We start from the raw sequence: 16,282 nt of genomic DNA, 5'->3' as shown, positions 1-16,282 counted from the left end.
GAGTGCCCAGATGAGGGTAAGAAGCGGCGGGGGGGGGGGTGCCCAATTGTGTCGGGGGGGGGATCGGATCGTGTCGGGGGGGGTGCCCAATTGTGTCGGGGGGGGATGTCGGATCGTGTCGGGGGTGCCCAATTGTGTCGGGGGGGGGGTCGGATCGTGTCGGGGGGGTGCCCAATTGTGTCGGGGGGGATGTCGGATCGTGTCGGGGGGGTGCCCAATCGTGTCGGGGAGGGTCGGATCGTGTCGGGGGGGTGCCCAATCGTGTCGGGGGGGGTCGGATCATGGCAGGGGGGGGTGGCGGTTCGAGGCAGGGGGGGTGCCGGATCGCAGGGGGGGTGCCTGATCGCAGGGGGGGTCCTTCGAGGGGAGCAATGCCGGTTCTCGGGGGGGGGGGGAACGCATCAAAGCGAGTTTTCATTATTTCCTATGGGGAAACTCGCTTTGATAAACAAGCATTTTGGATTATGAGCATGCTCCTGGAACGGATTATACTTGTAATCCAAGGTACTACTGTACTCGAAATAACATGTTTATGTAAAATTTGTTCGATATAAGAGATTTAGGGCACCTTTTGCTATGCAGCGTTAGGGCATTAACGCTTGGAATAGCGCGCGCTAAATTGTCCCGCACGCTAGACGCTAACGCCAGCATTGAGCTGGCGTCAGTTCTAGCCACATAGCACGGGTTTAGCGCGCACTAAAATGCTGCATGCGCTAAAAACGCTAACGCAGCTTAGTAAAAGGAGCCCTTAATGAACGTTTGCTTATTCCCTTAGCCCAGGGATAGGCAATTCCAGTCCTCGAGAGCCGGAGCCAGGTCAGGTTTTCAGGATCTCCACAATAAATATGCATGAGATAGATTTGCATCGCAAGGAGGCAGTGCGTGCAAATCCATCTCATGCATATTCATTGTGGAGATCCTGAAAACCTGACCTGGCTCCGGCTCTCGAGGACCGGAACTGCCTACCCCTGCCTTAGCCGAATCTTACTACTTTTTTATGAAGGTATTAAAAACTAAATTATTTGAAAAATTGTGAAACTTGCCGGACTTTTTAACTGTTTGTATACCTCACTTGTCTGTATGTATCACTGAATGTACATTGTTCTTTTATGTCAGGGGTCTCAAAGTCCCTCCTTGAGGGCCGCAATCCATTCGGGTTTTCTGGATTTCCCCAATGAATATGCATGAGATCTATGTGCATTGGGGAAATCCTGAAAACCCGACTGGATTGCGGCCCTCAAGGAGGGACTTTGAGATCCCTGTTTTATGTATACCGTTCAGAACTTAAGGCAGGGCGGCATATAAGAATAAAGTTTATTATTATTATTATTTTTACATAAAGTCTGAAACATTTGTTTGCAATGGAGAGATTCTACTTCTTCAACCACTTAATATATTATTTGAACCCTTTTTTGCTGCTTATTTGTATGCTTTTGTGGGTGCTACTATAGAGGGGCCCTTTAGTGTTTCAGTATTGTTGCATTATTCTTATTGTGCTATCTGCTTGGTGAAATGTATATTCTTTTTGTTTACTTTTGCAAAATTAAAAATAAAACATTTTAAAAAACAAAAAACTGTACTTAAAATAGACAGTAGGTCCCATGCATATTTATTTTACTAGCTGATTACCCGGCGTTGCCCGGATATTTATTTATCCCAAAATGTCCAACCCCCTACATGTCCCACCCCCCACGTTACCCCCCAAATGTCCCATATGCCCCACCCCCATGTCCCAACCCCCTACACTCCACATGTTCCAAAGGAATGTCCCTCTCTATGGGGCTGAACTTAGACTTAAACGGCATCGGGAGTGTCGGTATTCATCTCTGCGATCCCGAAAACTATGGGTTGGACATTAATATCTGTCGCTTTTGATAATTTTAACATATCACCCCCTTCCCACCCCCACAGTATTTAACCCCGTCCCACCTGCACAATATTTTTCCCCAGATAGTAAGTCATATGTGTACCACGTTTGGTTGAAATCTCTCCATGCGTTTCAGAGTTATGCTGAGTATTCATCTGTGAGCCCGAAAACACCATGGGGTAGATACTAAAATCTGTCATTTTCAATCATTTTTACATATCCCCCCCCCTTCCCACCCCCACAGTGTTTGTCCTCAGATAGTAAGTAATGTGTATGTCAAGTTTGGTTGAAATCTGTCCATGCATTGAAGAGTTATGCTGGAACATATATACATACACACACACACATATATTCAAATTATAATGTGAAATAATTGACAAAATGAATACAATACAACTAACGCAAAAAGTGATTATAAACAACATTTTTAGTTTCACCTCCAGGAGCAAGAACATATAAATTCATGGGTGAACCCACCCTTGAGCAAGCAACATAGAGTTGTGGGCCGAGAGACCCCCAGAACATATCACCCCAGGTACTGAGGGATCTGCATACCAAGTTTCGTTCAAATCGGTCAAGCCGTTTTTGAATTACTGTGAGAATGGCAGCTTTTTACATTTTTTCCATTGACATGAATGGGTGAAATCTGATTTTCTGTTTGTAGCTCCGCCCACGTGTGCATTTGGGCCGCGAGACCCCCCAGAACATATCACCCCAGGTAGTGAGGGATCTGCATACCAAGTTTCGTTAAAATCGGTCAAGCCGGTTTTGAATTACTGTGAGAATGGCAGCTTTTTACATTTTTTCCATTGACATGAATGGGTGAAATCTGATTTTATGTTTGTAGCTCCGCCCACGTGTGCAGGTGGGCCGCGAGACCCCCAGAACATATCACCCCAGGTAGTGAGGGATCTGCATACCAAGTTTCGTTCAAATCGGTCAAGCCATTTTTGCGTGATCGCGGCACATACACACATACACACACACATACACACATACATACCTCCGATTTTATATATATAGATAACATAACATAGACTTTTATTATAAACCACGCTATATACCCTGACATTTGATGCGATTAACAGGAGTTAAGAACATAAGAACATAAGAAGTTGCCTCCGCTGAGGCAGACCATAGGTCCATCCTGCTCAGCGGTCCGCTCCCGCGGCGGCCCATCAGGCCCATTGCCTGAGCAATGGTCTATACCTATCTATACCCTTCAATCCCTTTTTCTTCTAGGAATCTATCCAAACCTTCTTTGAAACCATTTAATGTTTTCTTGTCTACAACAGCCTCTGGAAGCGCGTTCCATGTGTCCACCACCCTCTGAGTGAAAAAGAACTTCCTAGCGTTTGTTCTAAACCTGTCCCCTTTCAATTTCTCCCAATGCCCCCTTGTGCTTGTGGTGCCCCTTAATTTAAAAAATCTGTCCCTGTCTACTTTTTCTATGCCCTTCAGGATCTTGAAGGTTTCTATCATGTCTCCTCTAAGTCTTCGCTTTTCCAGGGAGAAAAGTCCCAACTGCTTCAATCTGTCAGTATATGGGAGATTTTCCATTCCCTTTATCAGTTTGGTTGCTCTTCTTTGTACTCCCTCAAGTACCGCAATGGGGGGATTAAGTGACTTGCCCAGGGTCACAAGGAGCAGCGTGGGTTTGAACCCACAAGCTCAGGGCGCTGAGGCTGTGGCTTTAACTACTGCGTCATTCTAGAAATCAAAATGTAGTAAAAGTGAGCCAAGTATAGGGCAATCAAGCCATTGTGACATCACTGATGAGACTGGCTCTTAGGCATTAGTGGAATGAGGCATTATGATGTCACAATACCAGCTCTGGTTATCAGAGGCTGAAACTTTTCACACTATTCAGTCAATTTTCTATACCGTTCTCCCAAGGGAGCTCAAAATGGTTTACATTAATTTATTCAGGTACTCAAGCATTTTCCCGGTGGGCTCACAATCTGTCTAATGTATCTAATGCAGCCATGTTTCGCCCCTTCCAGGGGTTATAAGAACTGTTAAGCATAAAAACCACGTTGGTATAAAATCATGAAAGCTTAAAACATGCAAGATTAACCCACTCTTTTACTAAGGTGCACTAAGCAATTAGCGCACGCTAAACGCCAACGCGTCCATAGACTAACATGCACGCGTTAGCGTTTAGCGCTGTGACAGTTCTGACCCGTTAGCCACCGGGACAGATAGGGAAAATGCTTGAGTACCTGATTGTAAAACCGCTTAGATAACCTTGATAGGCGGTATATAAAATCCTAATAAAAACTTGTGAGACAAGAAACTGTGCTTCCAGTCCACCGAGAGAAGCAGATTCATAGTAAAAGACAGTATAAACCACCCAGAGATGTCTATCCCCCATTTCAGCCACAGCAGCACCCTTTTAGCGAGTGGGAGGAAAATCTCCTCAATGAGCACTGGGGGAGCCAGAGAGAACTGAAGTCAGCTGCCACCCCAGCTAAACCTGGGTGTGGCTTCAACAAACTTAAGCCTAGTTTGCAGAAGCTAGCTAATGCAGTTCAGGAGCAGTGGCTGAGAAAACCTCTCCAGCCAAGGTAGCGGGTCCAGGCAGAAGACCCCCATGGACTGGCAGGGTCCTGAAGATTCCCAGACACCAGAGCCAGACCCAGACCCGGGAGTGGAAAGCATGCACTTTGCTGAATCTGAGCCAGTTCCTAACCAAGCAGAGGCCATGGAGATCAACTTGTGCACTGTGGGCAAGTAGCCATTTTTGGCATGTTTTTTTTTTTCTTAAACAAAAGCCCTACAGTGTTTTGAAATGGCTGGGGAGTGCATAAGGTTGTGGGGGATGTGTATGCTGTGACATCCGGGAGGGATATTTTTTTGAGGGACTCTTTTTCTCTCCTATTATTTGAAGAAAAAGTGATTAAGCTACACAGCAGCCTTAACCCCCACATTCAGTTCTGAGGAGCTACACACCTGCCAAAGCTGGTAATAGGCAGGCTTGGAGAATATGAACTGTTTACCTTGTTGAGAACTGTTTGCTGGGTTAAGAATTGAATGCAAGGGCCTGGTGAAGGTGACTTTGTTTGGGACTACTGAAGTCCAGGCGCCTTGCTGGGCTGTGGTCCTTTTTGCAAGTCTTGGGTTTGTATTTTTTCTTTTCCTTTTGGGCATTAGTTTTGCTTGTCTGATAGTTTTTTTTCCTGGGCCCGTTTGGGATTGTGAAAGTAGCCCAGAATGTATTGAACTGTTTAGGACTTGCTAAGAGCTTGCCTAAATACTGGAAGCCAGAGTTTGTGAGGCTTTTTTTCTCTCTTTGTTATCTCTTTTGGGCAGAATAATAATGCCTACCTGATAAACGTACCTTGCAAAGCTCTCCTGTTTGAGAAGTGTTTTCTTTGGTTCACAGACAACCCCGCGAAAGACAAAAGCGCGCGCCGACAACTGAGCGCAAGACGGAGGTGCGCGCCGAAGAAAATTACAGTTTTTAGGGGCTCCGACGTGGGGGGGGGTTTTGGGGAGCCCCCCCAGTTTACTTAGTAGAGATCGCGCCGGCGTTGTGTGGGGTTTGGGGGGTTGTAACCCTCCACATTTTACTGTAAACTTTACTTTTTCCCTAAAAACAGGGAAAAAGTGAAGTTTTCAGTAAAATGTGGGGGGTTACAACCCCTCACACCCCCCCCACAACGCTGCGCGATCTATATTAAGTAAAGTGGGGGGGTTCCCCCCCACGCCCCCCCCCCGTCGGAATCGTAAAAACAGTAATTTTCTGTGGCGCGCGCCTCCGCGCTGCGCTCAATTGTCTGGGCGTGCCTTTGTCCCGGCGCGATTTTGACCTGACACCGTTTTCTTTTACTGTTTTGAACTTTGAGTTGAAACTAACTTGAGCAGTTTTAACCTGCTCACCCTGAAGAGCCATTCTCCCTCTGGAGTGGCGCGCAGAAATCAGCCTAGTCTCCCTTGCCCGCACTTGCGCATCCAGCAGAGGCCGGGAGGGTGACAGCGTGCGCTAATTTGATTAGCGCATCTTAGTAAAAGAGGGCCTAAAACCGTTAAGGCCTGGATTCTTGAACCGGGCACCGATTTTCTTGGCAGCAGTAGGCACCCATACCTCCTTTAAAAATGCTGTTCAAATGGCATTTTTAACTGAGATTTGAGGCGCATACTAGGGCCTAGAAAATTGATGCCAGAATCATGGCTATATAGGTTCTTAGACCGCTGGACACCGACGTAGGTGTGGCCAGTGCTGGAAATGGAATTAGGCAGCTTAAAGTGCCTAGGAGACACATCAAAGTAAGGGAATGGGGACTTGTATACTGCCTTTTTGTCACTTTTGCATTTCAAAGCTGATATTCAAAGCGGTGAGCACTGGAGGATTAAGTGACTTGCCCAGGGTCACAAGGAGCCGCACCGGGATTTGGTCTCACAACTTCTTGGTGCAGATAGGGTTACCAGACGTCCGGATTTCGCCGGACATGTCCTCCTTTTTGTGGACATGTCCGGATGGCTTTTCAAAACCCGGCTCTTTGTCCGTGTTTTGAAAACAAATCGCGTCGGGAAGAGGCATCTGCGCACGATGTCATCGCAAAGCATCCGTGCATGCGCGGATGCCTTCCTACCTGACAAACAGGCAGTGGGAGGCGGGGCGGGGGTGTAATGGGTTGGGGATGGCTGGAACTGGGCAGGCCTTGGGGGTGAGTATAGGGGTCCGGATTTTACTGACACGAAATCTGGTAGCCCTAGGTGTAGAGGCAGCAGCTCAACCAGTGAGCCACAGGTAGAATATTCAATACATACCCGCTTGGTGTTATGAATACGATGTCTCCGAAATAGGCCATGGGAATAATGCTGCTTGTGAGGCTTTCTTCAGGGTATGCTATGAGGTCTGCAGTTTGCCTTTTTAAATAATGGGTTCACTGACCTGATTGGGAACAGGACAGTCCGTTGGTCACCAATTTGAATTTTGGTGGGAAAGTCAGTTGGTCACAGCATATCTTGAAGAAAGCCACAGTATGATAGCTGAAATGTTGATTTTTTACCTGATAAGACACAGTGAGACCCAGAAACCTGCAACAAGCACAATGCCAGCTGTTGAAATTCTGATAGAACATCTAACCCTGCTTCATGGGGAGAACATCTTTAAACTTACCAGAGACAATTCCATTCTATGGAGAAAAAAAAGAGACCAACTGATTTTCCCGCCAAAATTCAAATTGGTGACCAGCAGACTGCCCTGTTCCCAATCAAGTCAGTGGACCCACTATTTACAAATACAAATTGCAGACCTCGCAGCATACCCTGAAGAAAGTCACAGCATGATGGCTAAAATGTCATTTTCTACCTGTCAAGACACAGCGAGACTCGAAAACCAGCAACAAACTCTCCTGTATGTAATTTGAGGGAGCCTTCTAGTGACCCAAAAGGACAAGTAAAGTAAAGTTTTTCTTCACACAGAGGGTGGTGGACACCTGGAATGCGCTTCCAGAGGAGGTGGTAGAGCAGAGTACAACTTCGGGGTTCAAAAATGGATTGGACAAGTTCCTGAAGAAAAAGGGGATCCAGGGGTACAATTAGAGGGTTACTATACAGTACAAAAGGCTGTAGAGTAAAAGAGTAGTAGAGTAATGGATCACTGCAGGTCATTGGCCTGGGGGGCCGCCGCGGGAGCATCATCATTTTTATTTATTTTATTTTTTATTTATTTATTTATTTTTTTTATTTTTTATATTTTTATTTTTTTTTCTACTCACTCAAAAAATATGATCACATAACAACTGCCTTCTTAGACTCTCACTGGCTACCCATACAAGCACGAATCCAATTCAAATTCCACTGCCTGATATTCAAAGCATTACACGGCTCTTCCCCCTCCTATCTAAACAACCGCTTAAACCAAATCTCCACCTCAAGACACAGAAGAACCTCGAACCCTTTCGCCTTCCCCCCACTCAAAGGCACACAACGCAAGAAAATGTTTGACAACCTTCTGGCAACACAAGCAGCAAAAATCAACCATTCCATCTCCAATCTAATGACAATATCAGACAACTTCAAAACATTCCGAAAAGAAATCAAAACCCTGCTTTTCAAAAAATTCATCCAAATATCTTAACCCCTCCTCTTTTACCTCCAGAAGATTCACCTACCTTCAGATAACCTTCCCCCAAATTACCCACTTTAACACCTTCCAATTAAACAAATACCATAAATAGATTGTAACCTACCCTCTCTAACTGCATTCCATATGTATTTTTCATACAGTTCTTCACTGTCAGTTTAATTTCCATCCTATAAGTTCACATAGAATTTTTCTTTTTTCAACCATCTTTATTTTCTCTTCTTTATTAATTTCCAGGTACTTTAGTTAGATTGTGAGCCTTCGGGACAGTAAGGGAATTTTTTAAGTACCTTCTTACTTCTCATTTATAATCTTAATGTATACTTTCTTCAAACCGCTTAGAACCTAACGGATGTAGCGGTATATAAGAAATAAATTACATTACATTACATTACATTACTGCTGGGCATGATGGACCTATGGTCTGATTCGGCAGAGGCAGTGCTTATATACTCTGTACAACTTGTCATCTGTTTTGCCTAATACAAGATTTTTTTTTATTTTTTTTTTTGGGGGGGGGTTTCTCCTACTCTTAAATACTATTTTCTTTGATTTGTGACGGACTAAAATTTTCATGGAATTATTAGGTGGATGTGTCTTTGATTTAATTATACTGTACAGTTTTCCCCCAAAATTTGCGGGGGTTATGTTCTTGGAATGGCCACAAATATCGGAAGAGTACTATAATTGGTACGCCCCTCCCTGTTGGAACCACGCGAGCCATTGGGGGCCAGTAATAAACTAAGCGAGGGAATGCGGATTCCCATTCAACAGTATTGAAATCCTGGTTAAAAAAATAAGTAGGGTTCCGATTTGCCCAGACCCGTATGCGGCGTATAATTTTCCATATATTGCCATCCTTGAAAGTTACTGCTAAGCCTTGCTGTCTGACAACTTTAATCCTTTTTGGCTCGCCCCCCTCCCTCTCTCAGAACAGGAAGACACACCTACTCCGTGGCTTCGCAGAGGGAGACAGTCTGCGCGCTGCAGACTTGGCACAGGGAGGCAGGGCCGGTAGCCGCTGATGTCGAGCACCGTGCCGGGGGAAATAGAGGCCGATTTTGGTTTGAGCGTAGGGGAGGCGGCGAGGTGCCTGCGTGGTGGAAGGAGGAGCGGCTGGAGAGGAGCGTCAGCTAGACAGGCGCAGGGAGGAGGGTTTAAAAACAAAAAAAAGTGAATTGCTGAATCTGAGAATTCGGAACCGCTAATTTGCGAGGGTATACTGTATGTGATTATTTTAGTAGGACTAAATAATTTGTTTCTTAAGATTGCCCATGTGATTAAGTCAAAGTGATAAAGCTTTCATGAAAAGAAAAGATAGATTTTAACCAAACCAGCAGGATATAGATGATGCCTGTAAGGGTTATACCTTTGGTAGTTCAGAATCAATATGTTCTCCATCCTGTGTGTCTGACAGCAACCATAAAACTAGACAGGAGAAACATCAAATCAGTGTATTTGACAAATTTTACAGTTAAAATCCAAGCCTTGATAATAAAGTTGCAGTTGATCACCCCTCGGATGCTTCTGATTGGTCTCGGGGTTTTTTTCAAGAAAAGATTTACAACTTGGGCTTCCGGAGTCAGGGAAAAAATTTAGCTGTGGTTCTTGGCGATAAATTCTAAACGTTCAACTGAGAATGATATAAAAGTCATGCCGGCATTAATGCTAACCCCTGTTAGAATGAACTCTAGATCCTGAGCTACAGTATTGTCTTTGCTATTGACTTAAAATATCTGAAACTTTTTTAAAAAAAATTCTGTTTCCTCTTCTTTCTCCTTTCTCTTAACCTCCCTCCGCCCAGGATGATCCTATGTGATCCTCACTTTCTTCTCAGCTACAGAGCGCTGGCGACTCTTTCCTATTACTTCCAAAATGTACCAAATGTAAATATTGAGAGAGGAAAAATTTGAAAAACCAGGATACAGAAAAGTAATATTCTAATAGCCAAAATAAAACCACATCAAAAAAGTACAAAAAATTCCCCAATGCCATCAAATAAACTAGGAAAAACAACTATATTTACCACAGTACATCATAAAACACCTATTAGTAAAGTAACTTCTTGTTTAAATACTAAGGTGGTCATTTTTACAAGCAGTATTTGTGCCGTAAAAGTCTCAATTTCTGCCAGGGCTTATTGACTGCGTAACCAGAAGTTCAACACGGTTTACAAAAAGTTATAAAAGCAAACATGTTACATGAAATAAGAAGCTGCCTGTTTACCAGCGCTTCCTCTGCTCACCGGTTGCCGCTACATTGTCGGGTGAGGGAGGGAGGAGGGAAGGATGGGGGGGTTGTCAGGACTGGCTGTGCTGCTTCAGGAATGGAGGGAGAATGGGGGTTGTTAGGTCTGGCTCTGCTGCTTCCGGCAAAGGAGGAAGGGAGTGTGAGGAGAAGGTGGAAGAGAGAGTGGGAAAGAAGGGGAAAGTGGAAGAGAAGGGGGGAGAGAAAGTGACCAAGAAAGAAGGGAAGAAGAAGCTGGACCTACAAGTGGGGGTGGAGGGGGAGGGGGAGGGGGGGAGAGAATGTTAGAGTGAGGTGGGAAGGGAGATACAGCTATTATTACATTAACTCTTTGCCTGCTGTTTTACAAAGCTGGCAGCTTCTCTGGCTCAGTACTGAAATGTGATCCAGAGTTGTGGATAGATTTGGGTGACATAACATTCTTTTCATTTCAGTTGCTTTTTGTGATTTGATGCCCTTTATATATTATTTCCTAATGGTCTATATACCGTGTTCTGTTTTGGGCAGTGCTGAGTAAATAAAGGTTAAAAACAAGAAGGCTGGTTACTAAATGCTTTGTACTTCTCTTTGAGAGATTTGAACCAGATACCGCTGGATGTCAAGCTTGGCTCACTAGCCACGAAGGGCTCCTTTTACTAAGGTGTGCTGGCGTTTGTAGCGCACGCAAACCACGCGCTAAATGAAAAATACTAACGCAGGCGCTATGGAGGCGTTAGCGTTTAGTGCCTGCGGCATTGTAGCGTGCGCTAAAAAGGAGCCCTAAGCTGTGCTTCTCTTAGACCAGCGGTAGGGAACTCCGGCCCTCGAGAGCTGTATTCCAGTCGGGTTTTCAGGATTTCCCCAATGAACATGCATGAGATCTATTTGCATGCACTGCTTTCAATGCATGTAAATTCATTGGGGAAATCATGAAAACCCGAATGGAATACGGCTCTCGAGGATTGGAGTTCCCTACCCCTGTCGTAGACACACAAATATTTTGTCTTCTTGTGTGTACAGGACACACTAAAATATGTTCTTTTTTTTTTTTGCACATTTGCATGCTAACTGTGCAGTAAATATGTGGGGGAATATTTTTAGGGGGCGTCAGGGGAGGGGGGTGAGCATTTCTGCACTAACCAGTTAGCACATCTACAGTATATTACTAGAACTACTATCAATTCAGTCGGTAGCGTCCCTTGGAGACTCTGAAGGCCAGTCCTCGCCATGCTTCCCTGCTTTCCACGGCTTCTTTCAATCGCTTGATGTTCTTTCCCATGTCATTCTTGATGGTATCCAGCCAACAGCCCTTTAGATTCCACCACTGCCTGGGCTTCCTTTCCCACTGCAAAGACATTTAAAACTGCCTCCTTATCTCTCTGTCTCCTGCTTACCCACCCACCGCTCTCTCTTCATGTGAAACTATCCCTGAAATGCTTTCATGGTTTCCTTATATAATACCGATATTTGTCAACGTTTGCTTATTTCTGATCTGAAGAAGGGTTACATTTGAAATCTCATCATAAAATGCATTGATTTAGTCCAATAAAAAAGGTATCACCTTATTTCCTTCGTTGTTTTTTTTTGTTTGTTTTGTTTTATTTCTATATATTACCTGGGATATCTCAAAGAAATATGCAATCTGTACACGCAAATCGATCTCGTATGCATTCATTGCGAATACCCCAAGTCCAGTTTGGGAGCCACTGTTGTAAAGCATACATTATATGCTCTGTATGAACTGCATGGCACAGGGAAGATAAAAATATGAGTGTAATTCTCTTTGCTAGACAAAGGCAGCGTCTTCTATTCCAAATATTGTCTCGGTTCTATGCTGCAGCATTCTCTCCTATCAACAAAGAAGATAATAAGATTCTGTTATCTTCCCGTAGAATTTCTTAAGTATATTTATCTTTAACTGCTTTTACTTAAGACAATGTGCAATCATAGTACATGTGTGCATTCTACGTAAGTTCAGAAAAATAAAGCATTCCATGAAATGGATCCTGTGTATGACTATGCTTAGTTTGTTTGAGCTGGCAAAATATTGTATTGCCATGGCAACATAATAAATGATAGCAGATAAAGACCAACGTAGTCTTTCCAGTCAGGCTGGCAGAGACTAGTCTCACTTTGAGTAGATGCGCCCATAGGCAGCAGAACGCTGTTTGATTTGGGAGGGTCCAGCGGAATCCCGCGGCAAGGCCCGTCACCAGCTTCCGAATCTACCCCCTACCTCCTCCCGGCATTGTACTTTAAATGTTCGGGGCAGCTGGCGCATAGCCTCATGTATGTGTATTTGTAATGTGTGTATTTTTTTTTTTTTTTTTAAATTATGTTTGTGCTTTTGGAATCCGCTTTGTATAAAGCGGAATATAAATAAAAACCATAAATAAGAAGGAATGCCCCCGGAAGTAGAATGAAGGGTTCTGGGGCAGGCCTGCTCGTTGACGCTGCACGGCAGTTACCCTGAAGATTGAAAGTACAATGTTGGGAAACAGGTGGGACGGTGGGCACTATATTTTATATTTTAGATACCGGTATATAGTATAGTGAAAAAGTACTTATCTGAATGGTCAGGACTCCGGGATATTTAAGCCAACATGTTTCATGCTATGGTTTTGTCAAGGCAATTATCCCTTACTGCTCACAGCCATTATTCTAGACCACAGCTACCATCAAAAGAGAGATTGCATTGGGAAACATAATGGGCACGGCTTCTAGCACATTGGCTGTACCAAAAATATTCAAAATTAGATTTAGACATCATATTGAAAATGCCCCTCTAAGTCATCAGAGACAAAAAAAAAATGATGTTTTAATGAATTTTGTCAAAGCAAATAGTTTGTAATGCTACAGTCCAAATCCTTAAATGTGAAAATTTTTTTTTTAAAGTTGCAGAAGTTTAAACGTTATTTTTTTTCAAGTTAGTTATGGACCAATGACATGTAAACTCAGCCATTCTCAACATTCTGGACCTTAGTCGCCTTCCAGAAACAATCACACATGTGCACATATGCTAGTATTCTGAAGTAAATATTACATTACATTGGTGTCTTCTATCCCGCCAATACCTTTCAGTTCTAGGCGGTTTACAACAAGAGTTGGCCTGGGCATTTCCAGGAAAAATACATGGTTAATAGATGTAGTATGCGTCGGGATCTGTGGAGGGTCGATCAGGTTTAGTTAGATCCATAGGCAGTGGAATGCTTTTTTGTCGAGGAGTGTGTGGCGCAGTGGTTGGATCTACAGCCTCAGCACCCTGGGGCTGTGGGTTCAAACCCCGCGCTGCTCCTTGTGACCCAGGGCAAGTCACTTAATCCTCCATAGCCCTAGGTACGTTAAATAGATTGTGAGCCCACCTGGACAGATAGGGAAAATGCTTGAGTACCTGATTGTAAAAACTGCTTAGATAACCTTGATAGGCTGTATATAAAATTCTAATAAAAACTAAAAAAACAAACAAAAAAACTTGTTTGGGAGGGCCTGAAAGCTCCGCCCATGATCCCGCCTAATCTCCGCCCCCAAACCCCACCCCTATAATAGTACTAATTGTAATACAATTTTTTCCATTCATTTTTCATATATACACACAATATAATCTTATTAACAACACATAACGGTTAACCACAAAATTAAACGTCACAAAGCACACTGAAAGTTTCTAAACATTGTCTTATTTCCATTTCATTTTTATACATTTTTATCAATACAGTCACAAGACTACTTGATTCTACAAAAAGCAACAAAAAATATTTATTTCTACCTTTTATCATTTTTGCTTTAATCATCTTCTCTTCATTCTTCTTTCTATGCAGCGTTTGTCCTCTCTCCCTTCCATGCAACATCTGCCATCTCTTTGCCCCTTCCACCCAGCCTCTGCCCTCTCTCTCTCTATCCCATCTACTGTCCAACCTCTCTGTGCCCTTTTCATCCACTATCTGCCCTCTCTGCCCTTTCTATCCAGTGTCTGCCCTCTCTCTCTTCCATACGGCATCTTCCCTCTTTCTACGTTCCTTTAATAAACTGTATATCCTGGGCCCCTTCTCATTTGTACATGATACATGATTCATTTCAGCTTCACCCCCTCTCCATTTTCTGCCTCCACCCCGTTCCCTATGCTCTGGCATCTCTCTCTTCTCCTTTCCTTCCTTCCTTCCCACTCCACCCCATGGTCTGGCATCTCTATTTCCTTCCCTCCCCTCATGCCCTGGCATCTCTCTCCTCTCCTATCTCTCCCTCCATGCTGTGGCACCTCCTCTCCTTCCTTTCCCTCTGGTCTGGCATTAGGTCTCCTTAGTTTCCCTTCCCTCCCTCATGCCCTGGCATCTCTCTCCTCTCTTTCCTTCCTTTCTCTCCCTCCTTCCTTCCTTTCCCCTGGTCTGGCATCTGTCTCCTTCCCTCCCCCCATGTTCTGGCATCCATCCCTCCCCCTCCATGGTCTGGTATCTCCTTTCTTTTCTCTTCCTCCCATGGACTTGGCATCTCTCGTTCCTCTTCTTTCCTTTCCCTGGTCTTCCTTCTTCCTCTTTCCCTCTCTCTCCCCAATTGAGTGCAGCAGCAGCATTTCTCTCCCCCCTTCTCTGGTCTTCTTTCTCCCTCTTTCCCTCTCTCTCCCCAATTGAGTGCAGCAGCAGCATTTCTTCCCTCCCCCCCCCCCTTTCCCTGGTCTTCTCCCTCTTTCCCTCTCTCTCCCCAATTGGGTGCAACAGCAGCATTTCTCTTCCTTTTCCTTCTTTCCCTTTTTCTCCCCAGTTGGGTGCAGCAGCAGCAGCATTTCTCTTCCCTGGTCTTCCTTCTCCACCTTTCCCTCTCTTTCCCCAATTGGATGCTGCTGCAGCATTTCTCTTCCTTCTCCATCTTTCCCTCTCTCTCCCCAATTGGGTGCAGCAGCAGTATTTCTCTTCCCCCCCTTTCCCTGGTCTTCCTTCTTCCTCTTTCCCTCTCTCTCCCCAATTGGGTGCAACAGCAGCATTTCTCTTCCTCCCCTCTTTCTGGTCTTCCTTCTCCCTCATTCCTTCTCTCTCCCCCAAAAGGGTGCTGCAGCAACATTCCCCCCGCAGTCTCATACAGCCGTCAGTAGGGCAGCATTTACAACTTGCTGCTCCTGCTTGCTTTGGGCCTTCCTCGCTACTGGGTCCCACCTACTTTCTGTTTCTGTGAAAGCAGGACCCAGCAGTGAGGAAGGTCCAAAGTAAACAGGAGCATCGAGTTGAAGCCTCCCTCCCTGCCCTATCTCCCGCCGATGCCACTGTAGCCAACAAGCGACTTCGCCCATGCTCCAGGGCTCTAACGCTTTGCATGCCGGCTTCGCTTCTCCTCCCCCCCTCATGACATAACTTCTGGTTTCATCGGAGAAGTCAGAAAGCCGGCAAGAATAGTGTTAGAGCCCTGGAGCATGGGCGAAGTCGCTTGCAGGCTACAGCGGGACATAGGGCAGCTACCCTGCTTACTCCCCCTTAATGCTGGGCAATTTTTGGGGAGGCCCCGGCCCCTGTGCCCCCCTCCCCCACACATACCTAGTTCCAACGTTAGATCGTTTGACAAATTTCTTGAATAGAAAAGTTTTTAAGTTCTTTCCTGAATGTTTTGTAATTGGGCGTCGGAGGTGACAGTCTAGTTTTGCTGCTCTGTGGCTAATATTCCGGCGTATATATTTTTGCTTTGTATACCTTTGATTGGGGGGTGGGTAAAGTGTGCATGAGTTCTCCTGGGTCTGGATCTAGATATCATCCCTTTTAGCAAGCATGACAACAAATCTAGCATCTCGGCATTAGAAGCTCTTGGAGGGCATTTGGATCCAGCATCACCTTTCCACCTTTTTGCATGCTTTGACCTTAATTTTTAAATATAAGTGAGGGAAACTTTCTGAGAAACTGACATTCAATATGTACAAGATTAAATTTAACTTTGCCATTTTAATAAAACTGTTTTAACTACCGAAAGCTTTTCATAAATTGTGCTATCCGTAAAGACTACATATAAGCTTAAAGTAGATACAGATCACCATCTAGTGGTAAAGAACGCTTTCTAATCTTCTTAACATGTAATTGAGGTCATGAGAAAAATTCAAAGCTTCAACAGCAAAAAGCTCA

The sequence above is a fragment of the Geotrypetes seraphini genome, chromosome 1 (assembly GCF_902459505.1).
Source record: "Geotrypetes seraphini chromosome 1, aGeoSer1.1, whole genome shotgun sequence".
Lineage (NCBI taxonomy): Eukaryota > Metazoa > Chordata > Amphibia > Gymnophiona > Dermophiidae > Geotrypetes > Geotrypetes seraphini.
Note: the sequence above shows the minus strand (reverse complement) of the source record.